The sequence below is a fragment of the Phacochoerus africanus genome, chromosome 7 (assembly GCF_016906955.1).
Source record: "Phacochoerus africanus isolate WHEZ1 chromosome 7, ROS_Pafr_v1, whole genome shotgun sequence".
NCBI lineage: Eukaryota > Metazoa > Chordata > Mammalia > Artiodactyla > Suidae > Phacochoerus > Phacochoerus africanus.
Window position 1 is genome coordinate 22,321,028 of NC_062550.1, and position 27,675 is coordinate 22,348,702.

The window sequence follows — 27,675 nt, forward strand, 5'->3', positions numbered from 1 at the left end:
ATATAAATGGCATTTCCTGCAGAATGAGAACAAGTGATTTAAAAAAGCCAAAAGAGCCTAAATAGCCAAATAATCTTGGAGAGCAAGAATATAGCCAGTAAGATCATCCTTGCCTAATTGAAACTATACTGCACAGCTACCGTTATCAAAAGAGTATGGTACTGACACAAAAACAGACACAAAGTTCAGTGGGATAGAGCATATTGTCCAGAAATCAACTCAGAGACTTATGATCAATCAATATTTGACAAAAGATGCAAGACTATACAATGACAAAAGACAGTCTCTTTGATAAGTGGTGTTGGGAAATCTGGACAGCTACAGGTAAAAGAATGAAATTAGAACACTTTCTCATACCCCATACAAAAATAAACTCAAAATGGATGAAAGACCTAAACATAAGAGCAGAAACCATCAAAATCCTAGAAGAAAACATAGGCAGAATGCACTTTCACGTAAATTGTAGGAACACTTTATTGGATCTGCCTTCTAAGGCAAAGGAAACACAAACAAAATCAACAAATTGGACTTATATAAACTTTAAAGCTTTTCCACAGTAAATTAAGCCATGGAAAGAATGCAAAGACAAAGTAATGAATGAGAGAAAATATTTGCAAATGAAATGTCCAATAAGGGGTAAATATCCCAAATATATGAAATGCTTATACAACTCCACATCAAATACCTAATTAAAAAATTGGCAGAAGATCCAATTAGACATTTTTCCAAAGAAGAAATACAGATGGCCAATAGATGCTTGAAATGACACATGTTTAAATCTGTAACCATCAGAGAAATGCAAATGCAAATGACAAGATATCACGCCATTTCTGCCAGAATGGCTATTACCAAAACGACAAGCGTTGGAGAAGAAGTGGACAAAAGAGAACCCTAGGGCACTCTTGGCAGGAATGTAAATTGGTGGTAGAGCCACATGGAAAGTGGTTTGAAGATTCCTCAAAAAAGTAAAAGTACAACATCCATTTCCACCACTCTACTCGAGGATATTTAAGTGAAGAAAAAGAAAACCTGAATTCCAAAAAATCTAAGCACCCCGATCTTTATAGCAGCCTTATTTACAACTGCCAAGATACACGAGTCTAAGTGCTCATCAACAGACGATGGGTTAAGAACAGGTATCACACACTTATGGCCAATTAGTATTTGGCAAAAGACTGAAGAAAATACCAAGGAGAAAAAACAGTCTCATATCACATCTTCTTTACCCATTCCTCTGTTGATGAGCACTTGGTGGTGTACTAGAATACCACTCAGCCATAGGCGGAGAATGAATTTTGCCATTTGCAACAATGCTGATGGATGGCCCTGGAGGTTTTTATACTTAGTGAAATGAGTCAGACAGAGGGAGACAAATACAGTATGTCATTACTTACATGTGGAATATAAAAAATAACCTAGTGATTATACAGAAATAAACTGGCTTCTAGATATAAAGGAAAAACTATTGGTTACCCCTTGGGCGAGGGAAGTGAGGAGGGCAACACAGAAGTAGGGGATTAAGAGGTAAGAAGAACTAAGTATGAAATAAATAAGCTACAAGGATATATTTAGAGCACATGGAATATAGCCAATATTTTATAACTGTAAGTGGAGTATAATTATTAAAAAATTTGAATCACTATGCTGCCTGCCTGAAAGTAAGATAATCTTGTAAAACCAATATGCCTCAATAAAACAATTTTAAAAAGAACATAAAGAAGGGTCCTTGAAGTTTCACTGTGAATTACCCTCCACCCAGAATCCCTTCTATTCCTCTTATCAAAATCTGTAACCCTCTTTCTTGGGAATCTTGCTGACTAATTCAAAGTAATTCCAGATAAAAACCACCAGCATGTCCAAGTGTCTTGATCATGTTTTTCAACAAACACCTGACCGTGTGCAAAGTAAATATTCAGAAAGTGTGATGATGGAAGACTAAGGTAAGCGGTAGGATCAAGGGAGGGGAGCAGGAAGGACTGAAAGGATCTCAGGGTCAGCTTGGCACCATGTTCAGAGTGACACTGCCCTCAGGGGTCAGGAAGGACACTGTAATAGACGTGGTGTCAAAGGATCAGGAGGGTAAAGGGACATTCCAAGACTGAGAAAGAAAGTGTGCAGGTTGAGGGGGCTGAGGACAAGAAAAGTCATCTAAGTATTCCAGGGTAAAACTGACACAGTATTCAGAGGTATGATTTCTTAGGTTGTCAAGGGGAGAATCTTGGTATATATTTGTTTTCAGATTTTTAGGAAAAGACTTTTCTTTTCTTTCTTCCTTTTCTTCCTCCCTCCCTCTCTTCCTTCCTTCCTTCCTCCTCTCTCTCTCTCTCTTTCTCTTTCTCTCTCTCTCGCTCTTTCTTTTTTTTGGGCTTCACCTGCATCCTGTGGCAGTTCCTGGGCTAGGGATGGACACTTGCCACAGCAATGACCCTAGAAACAGCAGCGGCAACACTGGATCCTTAACATACTGGGCCACCTGGGAACTTGTGGAAGGGCATTATGGAAGCCTGAGAAGGTGGCACAGCCTGTAAAATCTATCTAAGCAAAGTCCACTTGTTAGCACAGTTTGGATGGGGGCAAAGGATGATGGGACCTAAAGACAAACCAAGTATGCAATACATCCAGAGAGGTAGAGGAACTTGAGGAAAGAAATAGCAGAAGACTCTGAAAATCATACTCAGTAAAAGAATACAAAAAAAAAAAAAAAAAACCATAAAGGAAAAACGGTAAAGTATTCCCAGAGAGACAGACAAAAAAATGTAAAGTGATAAAATACTGGGAATATCACTCTTCTGATTCCTTAGCTTCACAGAAGGGTATTTTGTAGTTTGTTGTAGGTTTTTAGTTTGGAGAAGCCTTTCAAAATTGGTGGGAACAAGCGTGGCAGGTATAGGGAATGATATAAAGCAGTGAGTGGGATGAGCCTGGATCGGGAAAAGAAGGAGAATTAGGGAAAGGATTTGCAGCTTAACTAGGAAAAGCCAGTGGTGGAGGGAATGTGTGCTTAGGCGAGATCTTTCCTGACGGTAAAATAATGAACCAGGACACAAGGAAGGTTTGGAAAGAACTTCCTTGTATTTTCAGTACAAGAAGTATTGTGAGGTTTATTACGTCCAGTTGTGTGATGGCTATAGTTCACTCATGTGGGGAACATCAATCTTCACCTGTAAGTGCACGCTGGGTTTTTTTTTTTTTTTTTTTGGCTTGTTTTTTGGTTTGTTTTGCAACTTTATATACCCAGGTTTCTTGGACCAAAGAAATTTGAGACGAAAAGAATCTTTTTACCTAAACACCACTGAAAATATTCCATCGTTAATTCTGTGAATAGGATTCCTGCCTTCTGAAACCTTCTGTGTCTATTTTACATCACAACTCACAATCCTATCCTGAGGATTTACCTTCCAGCATCTCATCTATATCTTGCTTACTTTCCCCAGCATCCTCCCTCCCTAATACTCAAAGTCCTTCTCTTTTGTCTTAGGCTTAACATTTGAATTTGTTTTATTGGACTTATATTCATCCACACATTCATTCATACTTGTCGTTAACACACACTTCTCAAGAGCCTACCTAATGCTTGGCACTCATCTAGGTCTTGTGAAAGAGTGTTGAAAAAAAAGCAGATGTTTTTTTCTCTCGAGCGAATTTATTGAGAAGGGAGGCAGAAAATCAGAGAAGCAAAGAGCAAAGAGACAATGAGACCATAACATATCAGGCAGATGAAAACAGAATCCCAGTCACGTGTTCATGAGTTGAGGGTTATTCTAGTTTGGAAGCCATCGAAGTCGTCCATGAAGAGGTGGTATTTAATTTGAGCCTGAACAGCAATCAGGGATGAGAGAATCACAGGTCCTGATGACTAGTAGAAGCACGCTGTGTCTCTACATGGTACGTGGCTCACACATTCAGGTTTCTAATGCTGGGTGGTCACTGTGCTGCCCTGTGTGCTCCTCAGCTCCTCTTTCTTTTCTTTTTTTTTGGTCTTTTTGTTGTTGTTATTGTTGCTGCTATTTCTTGGGCCGCTCCCGCGGCATATGGAGATTCCCAGGCTAGGGGTTGAACCAGAGCTGTAGCCACCGGCCTACGCCAGAGCCACAGCAACGCAGGATCCGAGCCGCGTCTGCAACCTACACCACAGCTCACGGCAACGCCGGATCGTTAACCCGCTGAGCAAGGGCAGGGACCGAACCCGCAACCTCATGGTTCCTAGTCGGATTCGTTAACCACTGCGCCACGACGGGAACTCCTCAGCTCCTCTTTCTGATGGAAGAACAGGATGAGATCTGAACTTTGATCCTAACAAGATCAAAATCCTGCTCCACAATTTTCTGAAATAAGCAGTGGCAGTTTCCCCAGAAGCCTTTCTTGAGTCTTCATTCCCATCATCGGGTATAAACCATGCACATGCCTAATGACTGAATCCACAGCATAAAAGCAAATAATTTTGCAACAAAAATAAATCCTACTTGTCCTCCCATAACCCTAGGACCCTCTTCACATCTATTCTCTGTTTTAAACTCTGTATCCAATCTCCTGTTCGTTGGTGTGTAGTTAATTCTCGTTTTTATGAAACTCAGCCATGTGCCCTCGCTGTCCCAGTCCAGGACTGTTGCTGAATCTTGCAAGCTTGGTGTGGTGTATGATGAGCTGCAAGGGGACTGATTTTGAACCAAGTCCTCAGTACTCCTTTCTGAGACCTTTCTTCAGGCTGAGGCTTCTTTTTTTGTTTCCTCTCAGGACCTGGCCCTCTTACTTAAAGTTCCAAATTAGAGTGTCCTGGTGCCTGGGGCCGGTCTGTGGTCATTGGGAAAGTTAGAGATTAGGAAGAGATGTGACCTTTGCATGGAAGAATATCAAAATGGTATAAATTTAAGATGTCTTTGTTACATCATTTTTGTATTGCTCCATACAGAAAGTACAACAAAATAGTAGCTTACTTAAATTTAAAGATATGGTGTGAATACAATTCACAAATGTATTTGATTGGAGAATTTTGCAACTTATAAACTTTACATGTATCACAAGTCCTTCTAATGATAAGATCAGAAAGAAAAAGACGAAAATTTTTGAATATCAAATCATGAAAAAGGAAATTCAGGTCCTCAATAAAGACATGCAACATGTTCATATTTACTGTAATCTGGGAAATGCAAATAAGCATGAGAAGTATTGCTTCTGACTTATCAGGTTGGCAAAGTTAAACTGAGGTACATTTACTGATGGCAAGATGGTTGGAAAGAAGTGTTCCTATACTTTCCTTGTTTTAATATTAATTTTTTGAGCTCTTTGGGAAAGCAATTTGGTATTGATAAAACTACACAGGAAGTTCTCTGGTGGCCTGTCAAGCTAGGGAGTCTTCACTGTCACTTCTGTGGCTGAAGTCACTGCTGTGGCATGAGTTTGATCCCTGGCCTGAGAACCAGAACTTTCACATGCTGTGGGCGCAGCCATAAAGAAAAAAAAAAGTGTATACAGATATGATTTACTCGAAACCTCTGGCAACCTACTGCATTGTTATAACAAATTTTTGTACATAAGGGTACATTTGAAAATTATATAAATGGCTTCAGGATTGGTGTCAGCTACAAACTAGAAGTGACCTCACTTTCCATCAACAGAGAATGCTAGAGTCAATTACAATATAAATAAGCCACTTCATGTGTGCACTGAGGTATATGGAAGGATTGGCCAACAGGGACCTGCTGTATAGCACAGAGAACTCGACCCAATATTCTGTGATAATCCATGTGGGAAAAGAAACGGATATGTGTGTACATATATAAATGAATCACTTTGTTGTACAGCAGAAGAAACCACAACACTGTAAATCAGCCTTACGTCAATACAAATTTTAAAAATGAAAAATAAGAAGCCACTTACAGGAATGATATCTCCAGTGGCTGACTTCGATTTCTAAGACATAAGGTCAAGTGCCCAAGGTAAAAAGAAAGGTCCAGAGTATAATGCTGATTATACACCATATTGTAAGAAACATACATACATACATTTGTATATATATACATTTGTGTATGATATTGGGAAAACTGAGAAATTCTTTTAAATTTGTTTTAAGGTAGTGGTAATAGTGACAGCGTGGAATGCCAGGTAAGGAGGAGCATGAGTTCATATGTGCATAGAAGTGTTCAGGAAATACACAGTGACCCAAGTAGTAATTTCATTTATCTCATTGTGTTAGATGATGTGGGGAATTCTACTTTCTTACATGTACCTCTAATTTCAATTTCAGAGTGAAAATTATAAAAATAATTAAGTGATGGGAGAGTGCAGTGGTAAAACTATTTGGTGGAGTTCCCATTGTGGCGCAGTGGTTAACGAATCTGACTAGGAACCATGAGGTTGTGGGTTTGATCCCTGGCCTTGCTCAGTGGGTTAAGGATCCGTGTTGCTGTGAGCTGTGGTGTAGGTCGCAGACGTGGCTCGGATCTGGCATTGCTGTGGCTCTGGCGTAGGCGGGTGGCTACATCTCCGATTAGACCCCATATGCCGAGGGAGTGGCCCTAGAAAAGACAAAAAGACCAAAAAAAAAAAAGTAAAACTATTTGGAGATATATCATGACTTTAATTGGAATTGTTGATTGGATTTAATTTTAGTTTGACATTATGGATTATTTAGCCTTTTGTGGCTACTTATCTAAACTATAGCCTCACTTTCCATCTCCACCAATTTTTTCTTCCTTATTTCCTGTGTTATTATTTTGGCACTAATCACCTTATACACAACATACTCTTTTTTCCTTGTCAGAAGTGTTTACTTTGTTTACTTATTTATTTTATATAAATTTCACTGGAGTATGTTTGACTTGCTAAGTTGTGTTTCAGGTATAAAGCAAAATAAATCAGTCATATACACCTATCATTTCCTTTTTATTTTATTTTTTTAAATTAAAAAAAATTTTTTTTGTCTTTTGTCTTTTTAGGGCCACACCCATGGCATACGGAGGTTCCCAGGCTAGGGGTATAATCGATGCAGTAGCTGCTGGACTACACCACAGCCACAGCCACGCTAGATCTGAGCCGCATCTGTGACCTACACCACAGCTCAGGCCAATGCCAGATCCTTAACCCACTGAGCGAGGCCAGGCTAGGGATTGAACCTGCAACCTCATTGTTCCTAGTCGGGTTCGTTTCCACCGTGCCACGACAGGAACTCCTTCATTCCCTTTTCAGATTCTTATCCCATACAGTTTATTACAGGGTTGAGTAGGATACAAAGGATTCTTTTCCATTCTTCTTTCTTTCCTTCCTTCTTCCCTCTCCCTTCTTTCCTTCCTTTCTTCCTATTTAGGTTTCAGTGAATGAACTCCCACGATAGGACGCACGACACGGAATTTTTGTATACTTCGTTCTTTGATGTTTCGCTGATATCTAGCACTCAATGGATATTTGCAGAATGAATATGTTGAGTCAAAGGATGCATTTATGAACAAACATTAGTTTCGTTGCTACTGTCTTTCTCTTTGATTTTGGAAAATTTCACAAGACACACTTAAATGCAGAGAGATCACATCAGTGTTGGGCTCCCTTTCTCTCTACGTGTTTTCTGACTGATGTACACGTGCAGGAGGGAGGCCCCAGCTTGAAGAATGCACAGCCTGACTCACAGAGGATGGCTCTTTGGCCAGGTCGCTCAACCCTGATTATTCCCCACTGAGGAGACACAGGGCTGAGCAAGCTTCCCAGGTCTCTGAAAGGAGCCCTGCAGACTAGAGGAAATCAGGAAGGCTTGGTGGGGGCTTCTGCAGCGTGCCAGAAGGGCTGCTAATCATGGTGCCACTCTCTGTGTGAGGTCAGGGGAAGCCTGGAGGAGAAGTTGATGCTCGGAAACTATTTAATATGTAAAACTGTTGAATGAAAGCTTACATCAGTATCAAGGGATTGACGTTGTAATCTTTCCAAGAGCCTCTGGCTGTGCTGTTGTTTCTCTAGTGGTTTCTTTGAGTATCCTGACATTAACTAACATTCCTGACATTAACTAACCTGGATTCTGATCTGGCAGCTTCTGATTGGTGCCCTCTGCCTATATAATGTCAGGGTGTGGAATCCTGGACTCAGAGTCTGACCCTCCTCTGGGCTCCGAGGCTTTCCCATCTGTGCTGCCTGCTCCTCAATTTAGCATCATGAAGCTCGTGGTGGTCCTGGCACTGGTGGCAGCTTCCAGCTTCCTGGTTTCTGGCCGTAAGTAAAGACTCACACCTGAAAATGAGGTTTGAAGGAACGTCACATCAGGTTCCGAACTTTATGTGGAGGAGGGTTTGGGGGAGCCTAGAATGCTGGCACCTTCTTGTCCTCTCCTCTGCTCCCCTGTGCCATCACCATTCTCACCAACCATTCACCACAGATGGGGCTCTACCCTTAGGCTCTTCCTAATTCAGTCAGATCTTTGTTCAGTTGAACCTGGGAATCCAACTTCATGAGTAGAGTCAGCATATTCTGTTTAAGAATGCAATCAGAACTTTATTTCAGGAAAGCAAAAGTGACCACCTACTGTGTTTCTGTGGGGTTTGTATTATCTGTGTGTATCTCCGCACCCCCCGAAGCCAATGCAGCAAAGGCTACAATCATTCAACTGTGGCAGCCTGCATTGTTGTCCACACTCTTCCTCCCTCCACACCCAAACTGGTGCTCACTCACATCCTACTTGCCCCTTTTCTCTTTCAGAGAGTACACCAGCTGTTCCACTGGGCCCCTCCACTGGTGAGTCCGCACTTGCACCTAATCTCCTTCCTGCAAGGACCGTTTTCCATCCCAGCCTGGTCTCCGAGTTTCCATGGGGGTTAGGTTATGAGGAATCTTGAGCACAAGTCTGGGAAAGTCATCATCCAGATTCAAACATTCACGGTGGACACGGACTATCTGCTTATGTCTTACACTTTATGAGAGAACGTGAATCTCTGGCATGGATTTATTTAAGTTCGGGGTCCTTTATTTTTCTCTAGCAGAAGGAATGGGAAGACGTGGCCTGATGCTGTGGCCTGAGAATTTCCGGGCGGTGCATGTAAAGCTTTTCTGGTTACCCTCAATCAAAGGGCTGAGGATAAGACCATTGTGTAGGAGTTCTCATTGTGGCTCAGCGGAAATGAATCTGACTAGCATCCCCTGAGGAGGCAGGTTCGATCCCTGGCCTTGCTCAGTGGGTTAATGATCTGGCAGTGCCGTGAGCTTTGGTGTAGGTCGCAGATTCGGTTCGGATCTGGCGTTGCTGTGGCTGTGGTGTAGGCCAGCGCCTACAGCTATGATTTAACACCTAGCCCAGTAACCTCCATACGTCGTGGGTGCAGCCCTACAAAGACCAACCAACCAAACAAGAAAACCAGTGTCTAAATGAGGGTCTGGTTAGTTCCAGTGATAGGGATGGAATAAGAGAGTTATTTACACAGGCAGCAATCCCGTTAGGGGAAGACAGATAGAGAGGGACTTCAGGGGATCATCATAAGCTAGCCACCAACCAAGAAATGCCCAGAACACCTGGCAGCTCAGCAATAATGAGAACACTGAGAAACCAAACAGACCTAGGTCAGCATCTTTTATCACAGGAAAATGGATACAAGACCTGCATTTGGTCTTGGGAGGTCTATAAAATGCCAGATCCCGAAAAGCTGCATTCCTGCATGTAGTTAAGAGAGGAACATCAGTGAAAGTGGAAAGGAATTAGGTGAAGGGGGCAGTCCACTGAAACCTGAGAGGGGATACTATAGTTTGGAATATGTCACCACCCTTTAGCTCATATCCACATGATTTAAGTGGGGTCATGGGACTGTCCCAGTTAGACCACGTAGGACGAAAGCAGCAAATAATAATGCAAGCCTTAATGTCTACCCCCAAATGAGGAAGAAGCTGATCTGCTCCCCCGCCCACTCTTCTTTGATTATGAAAGCGTGGCCCTCTTTGTCTGGGGGCTGCACTCCCGCTCCTGCCTGCTTGCATTTCCCACGAGCATCCTAGGCTAATAAACTCCCGCTTTGCCTGCCACTTTGCCTCTCCCTGAATTCTTTCTGTGCTGAGACCCAAAGAACCCGAGCTTCAGGAAGTCCTGAGAACAGGTGTGTGGTTTCAACAAAAAGACCGTGGGTTTGAATCCCCTCCTAAATCAGGGATTGTGGGTTCAAGTCTCACTGTGAAGTGTGGCTGGGTTCCAGTGCCATCCAAGGAGTGCAGTTTCACCAAAGTGAAGGAAGAGAATGTCATTCCTGAAAGTGATGAAAAGTGAGGGCATGAGACCCACGTGAGGGGGTGGGGTCAGTATGTGGAATGTCGGGGTCAAGTAGAAGAAGGGCTCTAAGCCTTGCTCTTTGTAATGGCACCCACGCCTTATTGCCAGGATGAGGTCTGTTTCCTCCTTTAACCTCAAAGCCAAGGTTGTGGACCAGAGCTCCTAGTCATTTTTAGGCTCCTCCTCTGGCGTCCTGTGCATTCTATGCTCTGTGTGTCGTGCTCATGCAGTCATTCTCAAGGTCTCTCTTTTCAGCCTCCCCAGCCTGGGGACTTGTGTCCTCTGATCATAATGGCATTAATTCTGGTCACGCCTCATGCACTGTGTCATATGTGCCCTTGGGGTTCAATTTAAAAAGAGATTCTCTCCCCTGAATGAGGCCCGAGACAGACAGACAGACGGCTAGAGGGTGGACACGGATATGGAGCGGCCCAGGTGTTGAGGTGGTTTTCGCTCACAGTTGGGGCTCTGACTCCTGCTGTTTGTTAGCAGCTCTGTAAGACTCATAAGGTTCATAAAGCTTTCCATGGTCCCTTTGAACATCGTGTGATGGAGCGTTTGCTCATTTTTCTCCTAACTAGAATAACATCAATTCCTCCCACTGTGTCTAAAGTGGCTCTCACAATTACTGCTGCAATAGGTGGGGGTACAAGGCCACACAAAAGATGGGACAAGTTCAGCAGGCTTCCCGGCCAGAACCTGGGGAAGGAGCTTTCACTGCATTCAAGGAACGGAGATACTAGTACTCTCATCTGCGATGCATTGCCTTATCCTTTCTTCTCCTCATGCTGCAATGGAAACTGTGCAGTTCTTTTATTCTGTGGGAAGTCACCAGAATGTCAGTCCACAAGGGATCTTTCTGCTTCTGAGCAGAGGTCCCTGTGCATAGAGACACATGTGGGATTAGGTCTTTTGTGCTCAGGCCCTGGAGAAGGGATTGGCCTGTCTCTTCTATCATCCTCATGCCCTTTGCAGGGAAAGCCTAAATGCTTTGTTCCTCACCAAGGATGGGGCTACCAAGAATGAGACAAGAGGAGTAGGTAGTCAGAGTGGAGGTGTGAAGGACTGATGACATTTGCAGAGGGGAATTCAGAATGAGAAATGCACGTCCATGCTTGGGGGGCAATCTTTTTTTTTTTTTTTTCCCCTGAGGAAGAGTCAAATGTCTTGACTGGAATGTTTCCTTCCAATTGCATTTCCTGATGATGCCACCATGACCAATGATGCTGCCACTACAGCTGCTCCCACCAGGACTGCTGCCACCACATCTAGAGCTGCTGCCACTTCAACGGCTCCCACCACACCTGCTGCCACCACAACCAAAGCTGGTGCCAGTAAAACTTCTACTACCACAACTGCTGCCACCAGAACCAGAACTGCTGCCACTTCAGCATCTACCACTACTACTGCAGCTTCTCCCACTGTGACCACTGCCCGCAAGACTACAGCTGTCCGTTCCACCCCTTGAGTTGGTAAGTTACCCCATAAGTAATTTCTGTTTTGTCTTCATTATTCCCTTTTTCCTTGTGGATTTACAAATCCAGTCAACAGACAGACGTCAGAGCGGCCACGAGTTTGTAGTCACTTGCTGTGTGGCCCTTGAAATACTGGCACTTAATAGACAAATTCATCTTTCATAGAAATCTCACTGGAGAGACATAAATACGTTGCTTCCATGTGGTCAGGTACTTCTTTATTTATTTATTTTTTTTAATCAGAAAGTTCTTTGTTTCCTGTAAAGGATTTTCCAGAAGTAGAAAAGAGCTTTACATTGAGGCTTCCTTGAGGCAGAAAGCTTTGAGTGTTACTCAGAATACTTCTTGGACTTTGGAAATCCATTGAGCATCACAGTACAGTCTTCTTATTTCTGGTGCACTCTCCTCTTTCCCTCAACAACCAGGTGAAATCTATGTCAATTGTGGTTGATTCTGAATATACGACAGGAAGTGTGGTGTAAAATTCACATATACAGTTCAATTTAAATCTCACAGTATCTCTATGAAGGAAAGATTCGACAGGCGATGAAATGAAAAATTGCCGTAGAAACTTTCCCTTGAACCTTGTGTAGTAAGAAAGGGGATGAATTTGTACAGAAACCATGAAAGTTCTGAGGAATCTGTTTTAGACTCTTTTAGTGTTTGAGCCAATGCTTGGCACTGCCTCAAAGATCTGCACGGGGTGGCCTCTGGGTGAGCATAGGAATGTTTATCTCTTATCAGAAGAAAGCTGGATTCCGTTGTGCCATAATATATGGGAAAACTAATCCATGCTAGCTTTTTTTTTTCTTTCTTTTTTCCCCTTATTTTCTCTGCCTACCAAGGCTTTCACCCCAGGCTACAGCATGTTCAGTTCTTAGTGACAGGAATTCAGTGTCTATCTTCCAGAAATGCAAATCTCATGGTATTTTTAACTCTACGAGTTCAGAAACATTTGATATTTGTTAGTCTGCTTGCATATTCCAAGGAATGAAGTCACACCCTTCATAATTTTTGAATACTCCCGATAATGTCTTTTTCTCTGTTTTAGGTTCATATCCAATTCTTCACTTACTATTTTGCTGAGAGCTGTCACTGCGATGGAATCAGCCAAGGCCTTCTGCAATCAACCCTGTTGGAATGGGCCAGAATGTCCCTTAATCTGCTGATCTGCAATTACTTTCTGGCCCTACCATCTAAATCTTAATTCTGATCACTTCATTGGCTTTCAAATAAAAAGTAATTAATGAGCAATATCCAAAGAGTATTTGCCTAAGTGATGAGGTGATGGTTGTCCAAGAGTTTAGTCAATTCAAGTGACAGATAGGTTGCCTTTTACTTAGTTCTTTCTTGTGTTATTCTGAATCAATGGACTTGCTACAAATTCATCCAAGTTTTAAAAACAAGACACAATTCTTAGGTATATCATCCGTGGCTAGAGTTTTCTCTTTTGTGAATGCACTAATCAACATTTCCTCGGCACAAATGTTCGCTTTGATTCCATTAAACTCTATTATTAACTGACACATAATTCTTTACTTACCTATAGTGACATAGCAGGTGAGAAAGAGGGAGGGAGATCCTGAGGTCTGGGAATGTGGGTTTCAGGATTGTTAGGGTTTGACCTGGCTCTCAGTTTGGAAATGGGGCTCTCTTGTTGGACACAATTTCACAAACACCAACATCACTCAAGGGCTCTCGGCGACTTTCAACTTCTGACCAATTCATAATTTTGTATCACTAAAGACAAAACCAGGTCGGTGTGCAAACCATGGAATCCCACTAAACATCCAGGCTCTCTGCAATGAGTGAGTACAGCTTCATTACCAACTGCGGCTCTTGCCTCACTCTAGTCTCTTCTCCTTCTGGATAAGTTTTGTTAAGACCCAGTCACAGCATGACTTGTATTCCTTCAAGTCACCAATCCAGAGCAGAGGGCTCCTTCCCCAAACCGCTCCCCAAATCACGTGACACAGGCTCAAATCCTGTAATCAGCCTGTTCTAAAACCCCTGCAGTAAGGCACCTGTGTACAGTTCCCCAGGGTTTATGTCCTCCCCACTGCAAGGAGTGCCAAATCCAACCCAACTCATCCATAGCTGTGCTCCTGAGGGCTTTTGGCTGGAGGGCTTTAATACCTCAACATATAATTGGGATGCACATGGTATAAGGCCAAGGGGTGGTACTTTTGTTCTTCTCACTTTTGACATTTGCTTCGTTCAGCTTTGCATGGTTCTGAGAGGCTTGCCCAATGAGTTCCTTTAAAACTGCCTGAGCTCTTTCCATCAGTAAATGAAGCAGTGCAAAATTCAAGAAAAACAGCCTTAATGCTTTGATTAATGAAAGGACTGAGGTTGGAATTTGAGGGTTTCTGTATTTTTTTTTGGTATTTTTTTTTTGTTGTTATTTAAAAAATTTTTATTTATTTATTTTTTAGCCTTTCTTTTTTTATTTCATTTTAATTTTTTTCCATCATACCTGGTTTACTGTGTTCTGTCAATTTTCTACTGTACAACATGGTGACCCAGTTACACATACATGTATACATTCTTATTTTGCACATTTTCATTTTATTTTTTATAAAGATTTTTATTTTTTCCATATAGCTAATTTTTGTGTTCTGACAATCTGTATAGCACTGGGAACTCTGTCTGGTCACTTGTGATAGAGCATGATAATGTGAGAAAAATAGATTTTTTCAAAGCAATTCTCTTATTCCACTTACTAAGAGGTAGTGGAGAGTATTAAATGTCTAATTGTTACAGCTGGACTTGACATTAAAATAGGCTCGGATCTGGGATGTGGGACTGTTTGCCGGAGAGCTTGCACCTGGACAAATGTCCTTGAGCATCAGAATACAAAGACGCTCTAAGGGACTGATGATAACTCCTTGGATGTGCAGTTGGGGCAAATATGAACAATGAGCCACAAAAAGGCCACAAAACAAATGCCACTTCTGAGATGCCTGGAGGAAAATCTGTGTACTTCACATAGTCCCTGCACACAACATCACCAAGGGGGTGGGCAGACCATGCAAGCTACATCTTTTGCCCAACCCATGGATCCATCTTTGTTGTTACTCCTTTTAAGGACCCAAGCAGCTCCTCTGGGAGAATGAGCAGGGGTACCTGTTACTTATTTTTGCTTCCTTGTGCCCATTGCAAGCCCAGACCTCAGAAAGATATTAAATAGAAGTTATAAGAACAGAAAACCTTACTAGATTCCAATTCCTGATTTTGGGGGAAAGATTTTAGCTCTTTTCCAATAATGTAGATTAGCTGCAGTATTTTGTAAATACCATGTATTAGATGGTAGAAATCTTCATTTATTCCTAGTTTAAAGTGAAAAACCTAGAAGCAAAAATAGTTTATTCAGCAAGGCTGTCATTCATATTTGATGGAGAATTCAAAAGTTTTAGAAGGCAAAAGCTTAAAGAGTTCAGAACCCCCAAACCAGCTGTAGAGAAGTGTTAAAGAGAGTTTTTTTTTTTTAACATCAGAAATATAAAGCCAAAACTAGAGACATGAAAAATAAGACATGAAAAGCTCCTTGGCCTAGGTAAATTCATCATACAGGTTGTAAATCAACCATATAGAAAACTAACAGATAGTTAAAGACAAAAGAAGTAAAATCATCTATATCCACAACAAGCAGTTAGGGCATACACGACAAATCAATGTAAAATATTACGTCAAGAAACATAATCAGGAGTTCCCATTGTGGCTTAATGGGTTAAGAATCTCATTAGTATCCCTGAGGATGTGGGTTTGATCCCTGGCATCACCAGTAGTTTAAGGATCCGGCGTTGCTGTGAGTTGTGGTATAGATTGCAGACATGGCTTGGAGCTTGTGTTTTTGTGGCTGTGGTGTAAGGCGGCATTCTGTAGCTCCGATTGGACCCCTAGTCTGGGAACCTCCCTATACCGCGGTGTGGTCCTAAAAAATAAAGAGTTAATGCAGGACTTGAAACCATAAAACTCCCAGAAGAAAACATAGGCAAAACACACTTTGACTTAAATTGTAACACTTTTTGGTTCTGTCTCCTAAACCAATGGAAATAAAAACAAAGTAAAACAAAATTTGGCTCTAATTAAACTTAAATGCTTTTACACAGCAAATAAAACTACTGACAGAATGAAAAGACAATCTAATGAGAGAGAGAAAATATTTGCAAGTGAAATGATAGATAAGGAGTTAATATCCAAAATATATACACAGCTCATTCGAGTCAACATCAAACAAAACACCCAGCTGAAAAGTGCATAGAAGACCTAAATAGGCATTTTCCCAATGAAGACATAAAGATGGCCAACAGTCACAGGGAAAAAAATCCTCAAATCTGGAACAATCAGAAAAATGCAAATCAAAAACACGTGAGAGATCATCTGTCTTTTGTCAGAATGGCTATTGGCCAAAGACAGCAAGTAATCAATGTTAATGGGATGCAGAGAAAAGAGAACCCCAGTACTACTGGTGGGAATGCAAATTGGTGTGGCCAGTGCACAAAACAGTACGGAGTGTCCTCCAAAAACGCAAAATTGAACCACCCAATGATTCAGCAATTCCACCCCTGGGTACATATACAAAGAATATGAGAACATTAGTTTGAACAGACATGGGCACCCCCATGTTCACAGTGGTATTATTTATAAAAGGAATGATGTGGAAGGCGCCTACATGTCCATCAAAAGACGATGGATAATGAAAATAGGGTACATATACACAATGGAATAGGTCTCAACATAAGAAAGAACAAAGAAAAACCAAGCAGGAGGCATCTCTCTCCCAGACTTCAAGATATATTACAAAGCCACAGTCATCAAGACAGTGTGGTACTGGTACTGAAACAGACAGACCAATGGAACAGAATAGAGAAGCCAGAAATAAACCCAGACACTTTGGCCAATTAATCTTTGACAAGGGAGGCAGGAACATAAAATAAGAAAAATAAAGTCTATTCAGCAAGCATTGCTGGGAAACTCGGACAGCTGCATGCAAAGCAGTGAAATTAGAACACATCCTCACACCATGCACAAAAATAAACTCAAAATGGCTGAAAGACTTAAATATTAGACAAGACACCATCAAACTCCTGGAAGAGAACATAGGCAAAACACTCTCTGACATCGACCTCATGAATATTTTCTCAGGTCAGTCCCCCAAAGCAATAGAAATAAGAGCAAAAATAAACCCATGGGACCTCATCAAACTGAAAAGCTTTTGCACAGCAAAGGAAACCAAAAAGAAAACAATAAAACAGCTTACAGAATGGGAGAAAATAGTTGGAAATGATGCAACTGACAAGGGCCTAATCTCTAAAATGTACAAACAACTTATACAACTCAACAACAAAAAAGCTAACAACCCAGTGGAAAAATGGGCAAAGGACCTGAATAGACATTTCTCCAGGGAAGATATACAGATGGCCAACAAACACATGAAACAATGCTCAACGTCACTGATTATTAGAGAAATGCAAATCAAAACTACCATGAGATACCATCTCACACCAGTCAGAATGGCCATCATTAGTAAGTCCACAAATAACAAGTGCTGGAGGGGGTGTGGAGAAAAGGGAACACTCCTGCACTGTTGGTGGGAATGTAAGCTGGTAAAGCCACTATGGAGAACAGTATGGAGGTATCTTAGAAATCTATACATAGAACTCCCATATGACCCAGCAATCCCACTCTTGGGCATCTATCCGGACAAAACTCTCCTTTAAAAAGACACATGCACCCGCATGTTCACTGCAGCACTATTCACAATAGCCAAGACATGGAATCAACCCAAATGTCCATTGACAGATGATTGGATTCGGAGGAAGTGGTATATATACACAATGGAATACTGCTCAGCCATAAAAAAGAATGACATCATGCCATTTGCAGCAACATGGATGGAACTAGAGACTCTCATCCCGAGTGAAGTAGGTCAGAAAGAGAAAGACAAATACCATATGTTATCACTTATAACTGGAATCTAATATCCAGCACAAATGAACATCTCCACAGAAAAGAAAATCATGGACTTAGAGAATAGACTTGTGGCTGCCTGATGGAAGAGGGAGAGAGTGGGAGGGATCGGGAGTTTGGGGTTATCAGATACAACTCAGAATAGATTTACAAGGAGATCCTGCTGAGTAGCATTGAGAACTATGTCTAGATACTCATATTACAACAAACAAAGGGTGGGGGAAAAATGTATACATCTAAGAGTAACTTGATCCCCATGCTGTACAGTAGGAAAAAAATAAATAAATAAATAAAAAGTAAAAATGTGCATAGAAACCCAAAACAGCCTAAATAGCCAAAACAATCTTGGGGAGCAAGAACAGAGCCAGAACGATCATCCTTCCTGACTTCAGACTATACTTCATAGCTACAGTTATCAGTAGATTATGGCACTGACACAAAAACAGACATAAAGTTCAGTGGGATAGAGCATATTGTCCAGAAATCAACTCAGAGACTTATGATCAATCAATATTTGACAAAAGATGCAAGACTATACAATGACAAAAGACAGTCTCTTTGATAAGTGGTGTTGGGAAATCTGGACAGCTACAGGTAAAAGAATGAAATTAGAACACTTTCTCATACCCCATACAAAAATAAACTCAAAATGGATGAAAGACCTAAACATAAGAGCAGAAACCATCAAAATCCTAGAAGAAAATATAGGCAGAAATCTCTTTCACATAAATTGTAGGAACACTTTATTGGATCTGCCTCCTAAGGCAAAGGAAACACAAACAAAATCAACAAATTGGACTTATATAAACTTTAAAGCTTTTCCACAGTAAATTAAGCCATGGAAAGAATGCAAAGACAAAGTAATGAATGAGAGAAAATATTTGCAAATGAAATGTCCAATAAGGGGTAAATATCCCAAATATATGAAATGCTTATACAACTCCACATCAAATACCTAATTAAAAAATTGGCAGAAGATCCAATTAGACATTTTTCCAAAGAAGAAATACAGATGGCCAATAGATGCTTGAAATGACACATGTTTAAATCTGTAACCATCAGAGAAATGCAAATGCAAATGACAAGATATCACGCCATTTCTGCCAGAATGGCTATTACCAAAACGACAAGCGTTGGAGAAGAAGTGGACAAAAGAGAACCCTAGGGCACTCTTGGCAGGAATGTAAATTGGTGGTAGAGCCACATGGAAAGTGGTTTGAAGATTCCTCAAAAAAGTAAAAGTACAACATCCATTTCCACCACTCTACTCGAGGATATTTAAGTGAAGAAAAAGAAAACCTGAATTCCAAAAAATCTAAGCACCCCGATCTTTATAGCAGCCTTATTTACAACTGCCAAGATACACGAGTCTAAGTGCTCATCAACAGACGATGGGTTAAGAACAGGTATCACACACTTATGGCCAATTAGTATTTGGCAAAAGACTGAAGAAAATACCAAGGAGAAAAAACAGTCTCATATCACATCTTCTTTACCCATTCCTCTGTTGATGAGCACTTGGTGGTGTACTAGAATACCACTCAGCCATAGGCGGAGAATGAATTTTGCCATTTGCAACAATGCTGATGGATGGCCCTGGAGGTTTTTATACTTAGTGAAATGAGTCAGACAGAGGGAGACAAATACAGTATGTCATTACTTACATGTGGAATATAAAAAATAACCTAGTGATTATACAGAAATAAACTGGCTTCTAGATATAAAGGAAAAACTATTGGTTACCCCTTGGGCGAGGGAAGTGAGGAGGGCAACACAGAAGTAGGGGATTAAGAGGTAAGAAGAACTAAGTATGAAATAAATAAGCTACAAGGATATATTTAGAGCACATGGAATATAGCCAATATTTTATAACTGTAAGTGGAGTATAATTATTAAAAAATTTGAATCACTATGCTGCCTGCCTGAAAGTAAGATAATCTTGTAAAACCAATATGCCTCAATAAAACAATTTTAAAAAGAACATAAAGAAGGGTCCTTGAAGTTTCACTGTGAATTACCCTCCACCCAGAATCCCTTCTATTCCTCTTATCAAAATCTGTAACCCTCTTTCTTGGGAATCTTGCTGACTAATTCAAAGTAATTCCAGATAAAAACCACCAGCATGTCCAAGTGTCTTGATCATGTTTTTCAACAAACACCTGACCGTGTGCAAAGTAAATATTCAGAAAGTGTGATGATGGAAGACTAAGGTAAGCGGTAGGATCAAGGGAGGGGAGCAGGAAGGACTGAAAGGATCTCAGGGTCAGCTTGGCACCATGTTCAGAGTGACACTGCCCTCAGGGGTCAGGAAGGACACTGTAATAGACGTGGTGTCAAAGGATCAGGAGGGTAAAGGGACATTCCAAGACTGAGAAAGAAAGTGTGCAGGTTGAGGGGGCTGAGGACAAGAAAAGTCATCTAAGTATTCCAGGGTAAAACTGACACAGTATTCAGAGGTATGATTTCTTAGGTTGTCAAGGGGAGAATCTTGGTATATATTTGTTTTCAGATTTTTAGGAAAAGACTTTTCTTTTCTTTCTTCCTTTTCTTCCTTCCTTTTCTTCCTCCCTCCCTCCCTCCCTTCCTTCCTTCCTTCCTTCCTTCTTTCCTTCCTTCCTTCCTCCTCTCTCTCTCTCTCTCTCTCTCTCTCTCTCTCTCTCTCTGTCTCTCTTTCTCTTTCTCTCCCTCTCGCTCTTTCTTTTTTTGGGCTTCACCTGCATCCTGTGGCAGTTCCTGGGCTAGGGATGGACACTTGCCACAGCAATGACCCTAGAAACAGCAGCGGCAACACTGGATCCTTAACATACTGGGCCACCTGGGAACTTGTGGAAGGGCATTATGGAAGCCTGAGAAGGTGGCACAGCCTGTAAAATCTATCTAAGCAAAGTCCACTTGTTAGCACAGTTTGGATGGGGGCAAAGGATGATGGGACCTAAAGACAAACCAAGTATGCAATACATCCAGAGAGGTAGAGGAACTTGAGGAAAGAAATAGCAGAAGACTCTGAAAATCATACTCAGTAAAAGAATACAAAAAAAAAAAAAAAAAACCATAAAGGAAAAACGGTAAAGTATTCCCAGAGAGACAGACAAAAAAATGTAAAGTGATAAAATACTGGGAATATCACTCTTCTGATTCCTTAGCTTCACAGAAGGGTATTTTGTAGTTTGTTGTAGGTTTTTAGTTTGGAGAAGCCTTTCAAAATTGGTGGGAACAAGCGTGGCAGGTATAGGGAATGATATAAAGCAGTGAGTGGGATGAGCCTGGATCGGGAAAAGAAGGAGAATTAGGGAAAGGATTTGCAGCTTAACTAGGAAAAGCCAGTGGTGGAGGGAATGTGTGCTTAGGCGAGATCTTTCCTGACGGTAAAATAATGAACCAGGACACAGGGAAGGTTTGGAAAGAACTTCCTTGTATTTTCAGTACAAGAAGTATTGTGAGGTTTATTACGTCCAGTTGTGTGATGGCTATAGTTCACTCATGTGGGGAACATCAATCTTCACCTGTAAGTGCACGCTGGGTTTTTTTTTTTTTTTTTGGCTTGTTTTTTGGTTTGTTTTGCAACTTTATATACCCAGGTTTCTTGGACCAAAGAAATTTGAGACGAAAAGAATCTTTTTACCTAAACACCACTGAAAATATTCCATCGTTAATTCTGTGAATAGGATTCCTGCCTTCTGAAACCTTCTGTGTCTATTTTACATCACAACTCACAATCCTATCCTGAGGATTTACCTTCCAGCATCTCATCTATATCTTGCTTACTTTCCCCAGCATCCTCCCTCCCTAATACTCAAAGTCCTTCTCTTTTGTCTTAGGCTTAACATTTGAATTTGTTTTATTGGACTTATATTCATCCACACATTCATTCATACTTGTCGTTAACACACACTTCTCAAGAGCCTACCTAATGCTTGGCACTCATCTAGGTCTTGTGAAAGAGTGTTGAAAAAAAAGCAGATGTTTTTTTCTCTCGAGCGAATTTATTGAGAAGGGAGGCAGAAAATCAGAGAAGCAAAGAGCAAAGAGACAATGAGACCATAACATATCAGGCAGATGAAAACAGAATCCAGTCACGTGTTCATGAGTTGAGGGTTATTCTAGTTTGGAAGCCATCGAAGTCGTCCATGAAGAGGTGGTATTTAATTTGAGCCTGAACAGCAATCAGGGATGAGAGAATCACAGGTCCTGATGACTAGTAGAAGCACGCTGTGTCTCTACATGGTACGTGGCTCACACATTCAGGTTTCTAATGCTGGGTGGTCACTGTGCTGCCCTGTGTGCTCCTCAGCTCCTCTTTCTGATGGAAGAACAGGATGAGATCTGAACTTTGATCCTAACAAGATCAAAATCCTGCTCCACAATTTTCTGAAATAAGCAGTGGCAGTTTCCCCAGAAGCCTTTCTTGAGTCTTCATTCCCATCATCGGGTATAAACCATGCACATGCCTAATGACTGAATCCACAGCATAAAAGCAAATAATTTTGCAACAAAAATAAATCCTACTTGTCCTCCCATAACCCTAGGACCCTCTTCACATCTATTCTCTGTTTTAAACTCTGTATCCAATCTCCTGTTCGTTGGTGTGTAGTTAATTCTCGTTTTTATGAAACTCAGCCATGTGCCCTCGCTGTCCCAGTCCAGGACTGTTGCTGAATCTTGCAAGCTTGGTGTGGTGTATGATGAGCTGCAAGGGGACTGATTTTGAACCAAGTCCTCAGTACTCCTTTCTGAGACCTTTCTTCAGGCTGAGGCTTCTTTTTTTGTTTCCTCTCAGGACCTGGCCCTCTTACTTAAAGTTCCAAATTAGAGTGTCCTGGTGCCTGGGGCCGGTCTGTGGTCATTGGGAAAGTTAGAGATTAGGAAGAGATGTGACCTTTGCATGGAAGAATATCAAAATGGTATAAATTTAAGATGTCTTTGTTACATCATTTTTGTATTGCTCCATACAGAAAGTACAACAAAATAGTAGCTTACTTAAATTTAAAGATATGGTGTGAATACAATTCAAAAATGTATTTGATTGGAGAATTTTGCAACTTATAAACTTTACATGTATCACAAGTCCTTCTAATGATAAGATCAGAAAGAAAAAGACGAAAATTTTTGAATATCAAATCATGAAAAAGGAAATTCAGGTCCTCAATAAAGACATGCAACATGTTCATATTTACTGTAATCTGGGAAATGCAAATAAGCATGAGAAGTATTGCTTCTGACTTATCAGGTTGGCAAAGTTAAACTGAGGTACATTTACTGATGGCAAGATGGTTGGAAAGAAGTGTTCCTATACTTTCCTTGTTTTAATATTAATTTTTTGAGCTCTTTGGGAAAGCAATTTGGTATTGATAAAACTACACAGGAAGTTCTCTGGTGGCCTGTCAAGCTAGGGAGTCTTCACTGTCACTTCTGTGGCTGAAGTCACTGCTGTGGCATGAGTTTGATCCTAGGCCTGAGAATGAGAACTTTCACATGCTGTGGGCGCAGCCATAAAGAAAAAAAAGTGTATACAGATATGATTTACTCGAAACCTCTGGCAACCTACTGCATTGTTAGAACAAAATTCTGATAAACAAGGGTACATTTAAAAAGCATATAAATGGCTTCAGGATTGGTGTCAGCTACAAACTAGAAGTGACCTCACTTTCCATCAACAGAGAATGCTAGAGTCAATTACAATATAAATAAGCCACTTCATGTGTGCACTGAGGTATACGTTGTCACTGGTCAATGGGGACCTGCTGTATAGCACAGAGAACTCTGCCCAATAATCTGTGATAGGAGTTCCCGTCAAGGCGCAGTGGTTAACGAATCTGACTAGGAACCATGAGGTGGCAGGTTTGATCCCTGACCTTGCTCAGTGCGTTAAGAATCTGGCATTGCCGTGAGCTGTGGTGTAGGTCACAGACACGGCTCAGATCCCGCGTTGCTGTGGCTCTGGCATAGGCGGGAGGCTGCAGCTCTGACGCCCTCTAGCCTGGGAACCTCCGTATGCTCTGGGAGCGGCCCTAGAAAAGGCAAAAAGACCAAAAAAAAAAAAAAAACTGTGATAATCCATGTGGCAAAAGAATCTGATATGTGTGAACATGTATAAGTGAATCATTTTGTTGTACAGCAGAAAAAAACCACAACACTGTAAATTAATCATATGTCAATAAAAATTTTTAAAATGAACCAAAAGAAGCCACTCACAGGAATGATATCTCCAGTGGCTGACTTCGATTTCTAAGAAATAATGTCAAGTGCCCAAGGTAAAAAGAAAGGTCCAGGGTATAATGCTGATTATACACCATATTGTAAGAAACATACATACATACATTTTTATATATATATACATTTGCGTATGATATTGGGAAAACTGAGAAATTCTTTTAAATTTGTTTTAAGGTAGTGGTAATATAGTGTGGAATGACAGGCAAGGAGGAGCATGAGTTCATATGTGCATAGAAGTGTTCAGGAAATACACAGTGACTCAAGTAGTAATTTCATTTATCTCATTGTGTTAGGTGATGTGGGGAATTCTACTTTCTTACATCTATTTCTATTTTAAACTTCATAATTAAAATTATGAAAATAATTAAGTGATGGGAGAGCGCAGTGGTAAAACATTTGGAGATATATTATGACTTTAGTTGGAGTTGTTGATTGGATTTAATTTAATTTTATTTTTTATTTTTAATTTTTTTTTGTCTTTTTGCCATTTCTTGGGCCGCTCCCACGGCATGTGGAGGTTCCCAGGCTAGGGGTCTAATCGGAGCTGTAGCCGCCAGCCTACGCCAGAGCCACAGCAACGCGGGATCCGAGCTGCGTCTGCAACCTACACCACAGCTCACGGCAATGCCGGATCGTTAACCCACTAAGCAAGGGCAGGGATCGAACCCGTAACCTCATTGTTCCTAGTCGGATTCGTTAACCACTGCGCCACGACGGGAACTCCTGGATTTAATTTTAGCTTGACATTAGGATTTATTTGGCCTTTTGTGGCTACTTATCTGAAGTTCTAACCTCCCTTTCCATCTCTTTCTTTCCTTCCTCATTTCCTGTGTTATAATCTATCAGGACCAAAATCTTATATACTATATTCTTTTTTTTCCTGTTCACACGTGTCTACTTCTTTCTTTATTTATTCATTTTTTATAAATCTCACTGGTGTGTGGTTGACTTCCTAAGTTGTGTCTCAGATATACAGCAAAATAAATCAGTTAGGCATATACACATATCATTTCCTTGCAGATTCTTTTCCCATACAGTTTATTACAGGGTTGAGTAGGATACAAAGGATTCTTTTCCATTCTTCTTTCTTTCCTTCCTTCTTCCCTCTCCCTTCTTTCCTTCCTTTCTTCCTATTTAGGTTTCAGTGAATGAACTCCCACGATAGGACGCACGACACGGAATTTTTGTATACTTCGTTCTTTGTTGTTTTGCTGATATCTAGCACTCAATGGATATTTGCAGAATGAATATGTTGAGTCAAAGGATGCATTAATGAACAAACATTAGTTTCGTTGCTACTGTCTTTCTCTTTGATTTTGGAAAATTTCACAAGACACACTTAAATGCAGAGAGATCACATCAGTGTTGGGCTCCCTTTCTCTCTACGTGTTTTCTGACTGATGTACACGTGCAGGAGGGAGGCCCCAGCTTGAAGAATGCACAGCCTGACTCACAGAGGATGGCTCTTTGGCCAGGTCGCTCAACCCTGATTATTCCCCACTGAGGAGACACAGGGCTGAGCAAGCTTCCCAGGTCTCTGAAAGGAGCCCTGCAGACTAGAGGAAATCAGGAAGGCTTGGTGGGGGCTTCTGCAGCGTGCCAGAAGGGCTGCTAATCATGGTGCCACTCTCTGTGTGAGGTCAGGGGAAGCCTGGAGGAGAAGTTGATGCTCGGAAACTATTTAATATGTAAAACTGTTGAATGAAAGCTTACATCAGTATCAAGGGATTGACGTTATAATCTTTCCAAGAGCCTCTGGCTGTGCTGTTGTTTCTCTAGTGGTTTCTCTGAGTATCCTGACATTAACTAACATTCCTGACATTAACTAACCTGGATTCTGATCTGGCAGCTTCTGATTGGTGCCCTCTGCCTATATAATGTCAGGGTGTGGAATCCTGGACTCAGAGTCTGACCCTCCTCTGGGCTCCGAGGCTTTCCCATCTGTGCTGCCTGCTCCTCAATTTAGCATCATGAAGCTCGTGGTGGTCCTGGCACTGGTGGCAGCTTCCAGCTTCCTGGTTTCTGGCCGTAAGTAAAGACTCACACCTGAAAATGAGGTTTGAAGGAACGTCACATCAGGTTCCGAACTTTATGTGGAGGAGGGTTTGGGGGAGCCTAGAATGCTGGCACCTTCTTGTCCTCTCCTCTGCTCCCCTGTGCCATCACCATTCTCACCAACCATTCACCACAGATGGGGCTCTACCCTTAGGCTCTTCCTAATTCAGTCAGATCTTTGTTCAGTTGAACCTGGGAATCCAACTTCATGAGTAGAGTCAGCATATTCTGTTTAAGAATGCAATCAGAACTTTATTTCAGGAAAGCAAAAGTGACCACCTACTGTGTTTCTGTGGGGTTTGTATTATCTGTGTGTATCTCCACACCCCCCGAAGCCAATGCAGCAAAGGCTAAAATCATTCAACTGTGGCAGCCTGCATTGTTGTCCACACTCTTCCTCCCTCCACACCCAAACTGGAGCTCACTCACATCCTACTTGCCCCTTTTCTCTTTCAGAGCGTATACCAGCTGTTCCACTGGGCCGCTCCACTGGTGAGTCCGCACTTGCACCTAATCTCCTTCCTGCAAGGACCGTTTTCCATCCCAGCCTGGTCTCCGAGTTTCCATGGGGGTTAGGTTATGAGGAATCTTGAGCACAAGTCTGGGAAAGTCATCATCCAGATTCAAACATTCACGGTGGACACGGACTATCTGCTTATGTCTTACACTTTATGAGAGAACGTGAATCTCTGGCATGGATTTATTTAAGTTCGGGGTCCTTTATTTTTCTCTAGCAGAAGGAATGGGAAGACGTGGCCTGATGCTGTGGCCTGAGAATTTCCGGGCGGTGCATGTAAAGCTTTTCTGGTTACCCTCAATCAAAGGGCTGAGGATAAGACCATTGTGTAGGAGTTCTCATTGTGGCTCAGCGGAAATGAATCTGACTAGCATCCCCTGAGGAGGCAGGTTCGATCCCTGGCCTTGCTCAGTGGGTTAATGATCTGGCAGTGCCGTGAGCTTTGGTGTAGGTCGCAGATTCGGTTCGGATCTGGCGTTGCTGTGGCTGTGGTGTAGGCCAGCGCCTACAGCTATGATTTAACACCTAGCCCAGTAACCTCCATACGTCGTGGGTGCAGCCCTACAAAGACCAACCAACCAACCAACCAAACAAGAAAACCAGTGTCTAAATGAGGGTCTGGTTAGTTCCAGTGATAGGGATGGAATAAGAGAGTTATTTACACAGGCAGCAATCCCGTTAGGGGAAGACAGATAGAGAGGGACTTCAGGGGATCATCATAAGCTAGCCACCAGCCAAGAAATGCCCAGAACACCTGGCAGCTCAGCAATAATGAGAACACTGAGAAACCAAACAGACTTAGGTCAGCATCTTTTATCACAGGAAAATGGATACAAGACCTGCATTTGGCCTTGGGAGGTCTGTAAAATGCCAGATCCCGAAAAGCTGCATTCCTGCATGTAGTTAAGAGAGGAACATCAGTGAAAGTGGAAAGGAATTAGGTGAAGGGGGCAGTCCACTGAAACTTGAGAGGGGATACTATAGTTTGGAATATGTCACCACCCTTTAGCTCATATCCACATGATTTAAGTGGGGTCATGGGACTGTCCCAGTTAGACCACGTAGGACGAAAGCAGCAAATAATAATGCAAGCCTTAATGTCTACCCCCAAATGAGGAAGAAGCTGATCTGCTCCCCCGCCCACTCTTCTTTGATTATGAAAGCGTAGCCCTCTTTGTCTGGGGGCTGCACTCCCGCTCCTGCCTGCTTGCATT

At 41.7% G+C, this 27,675-nt stretch overlaps 1 protein-coding gene across 2 annotated transcripts in view; it reads right to left on the reverse strand.

Annotated features, from left to right (window-relative positions):
* Positions 1-27,675, reverse strand: part of TESPA1 (thymocyte expressed, positive selection associated 1) — a 138,125-nt gene that overhangs the window by 42,868 nt on the left and 67,582 nt on the right. Inside the window, exon 11 of one of the 2 annotated variants that reach the window (XM_047786835.1) lies at positions 24,834-25,935. The exons of the other annotated variant lie outside the window; for it this stretch is intronic. The gene's annotated coding sequence lies outside the window, so the exon portion shown is untranslated. Of the gene's footprint in view, positions 1-24,833; positions 25,936-27,675 lie in introns of those variants that run through there. 2 annotated transcript variants of the gene reach the window in all.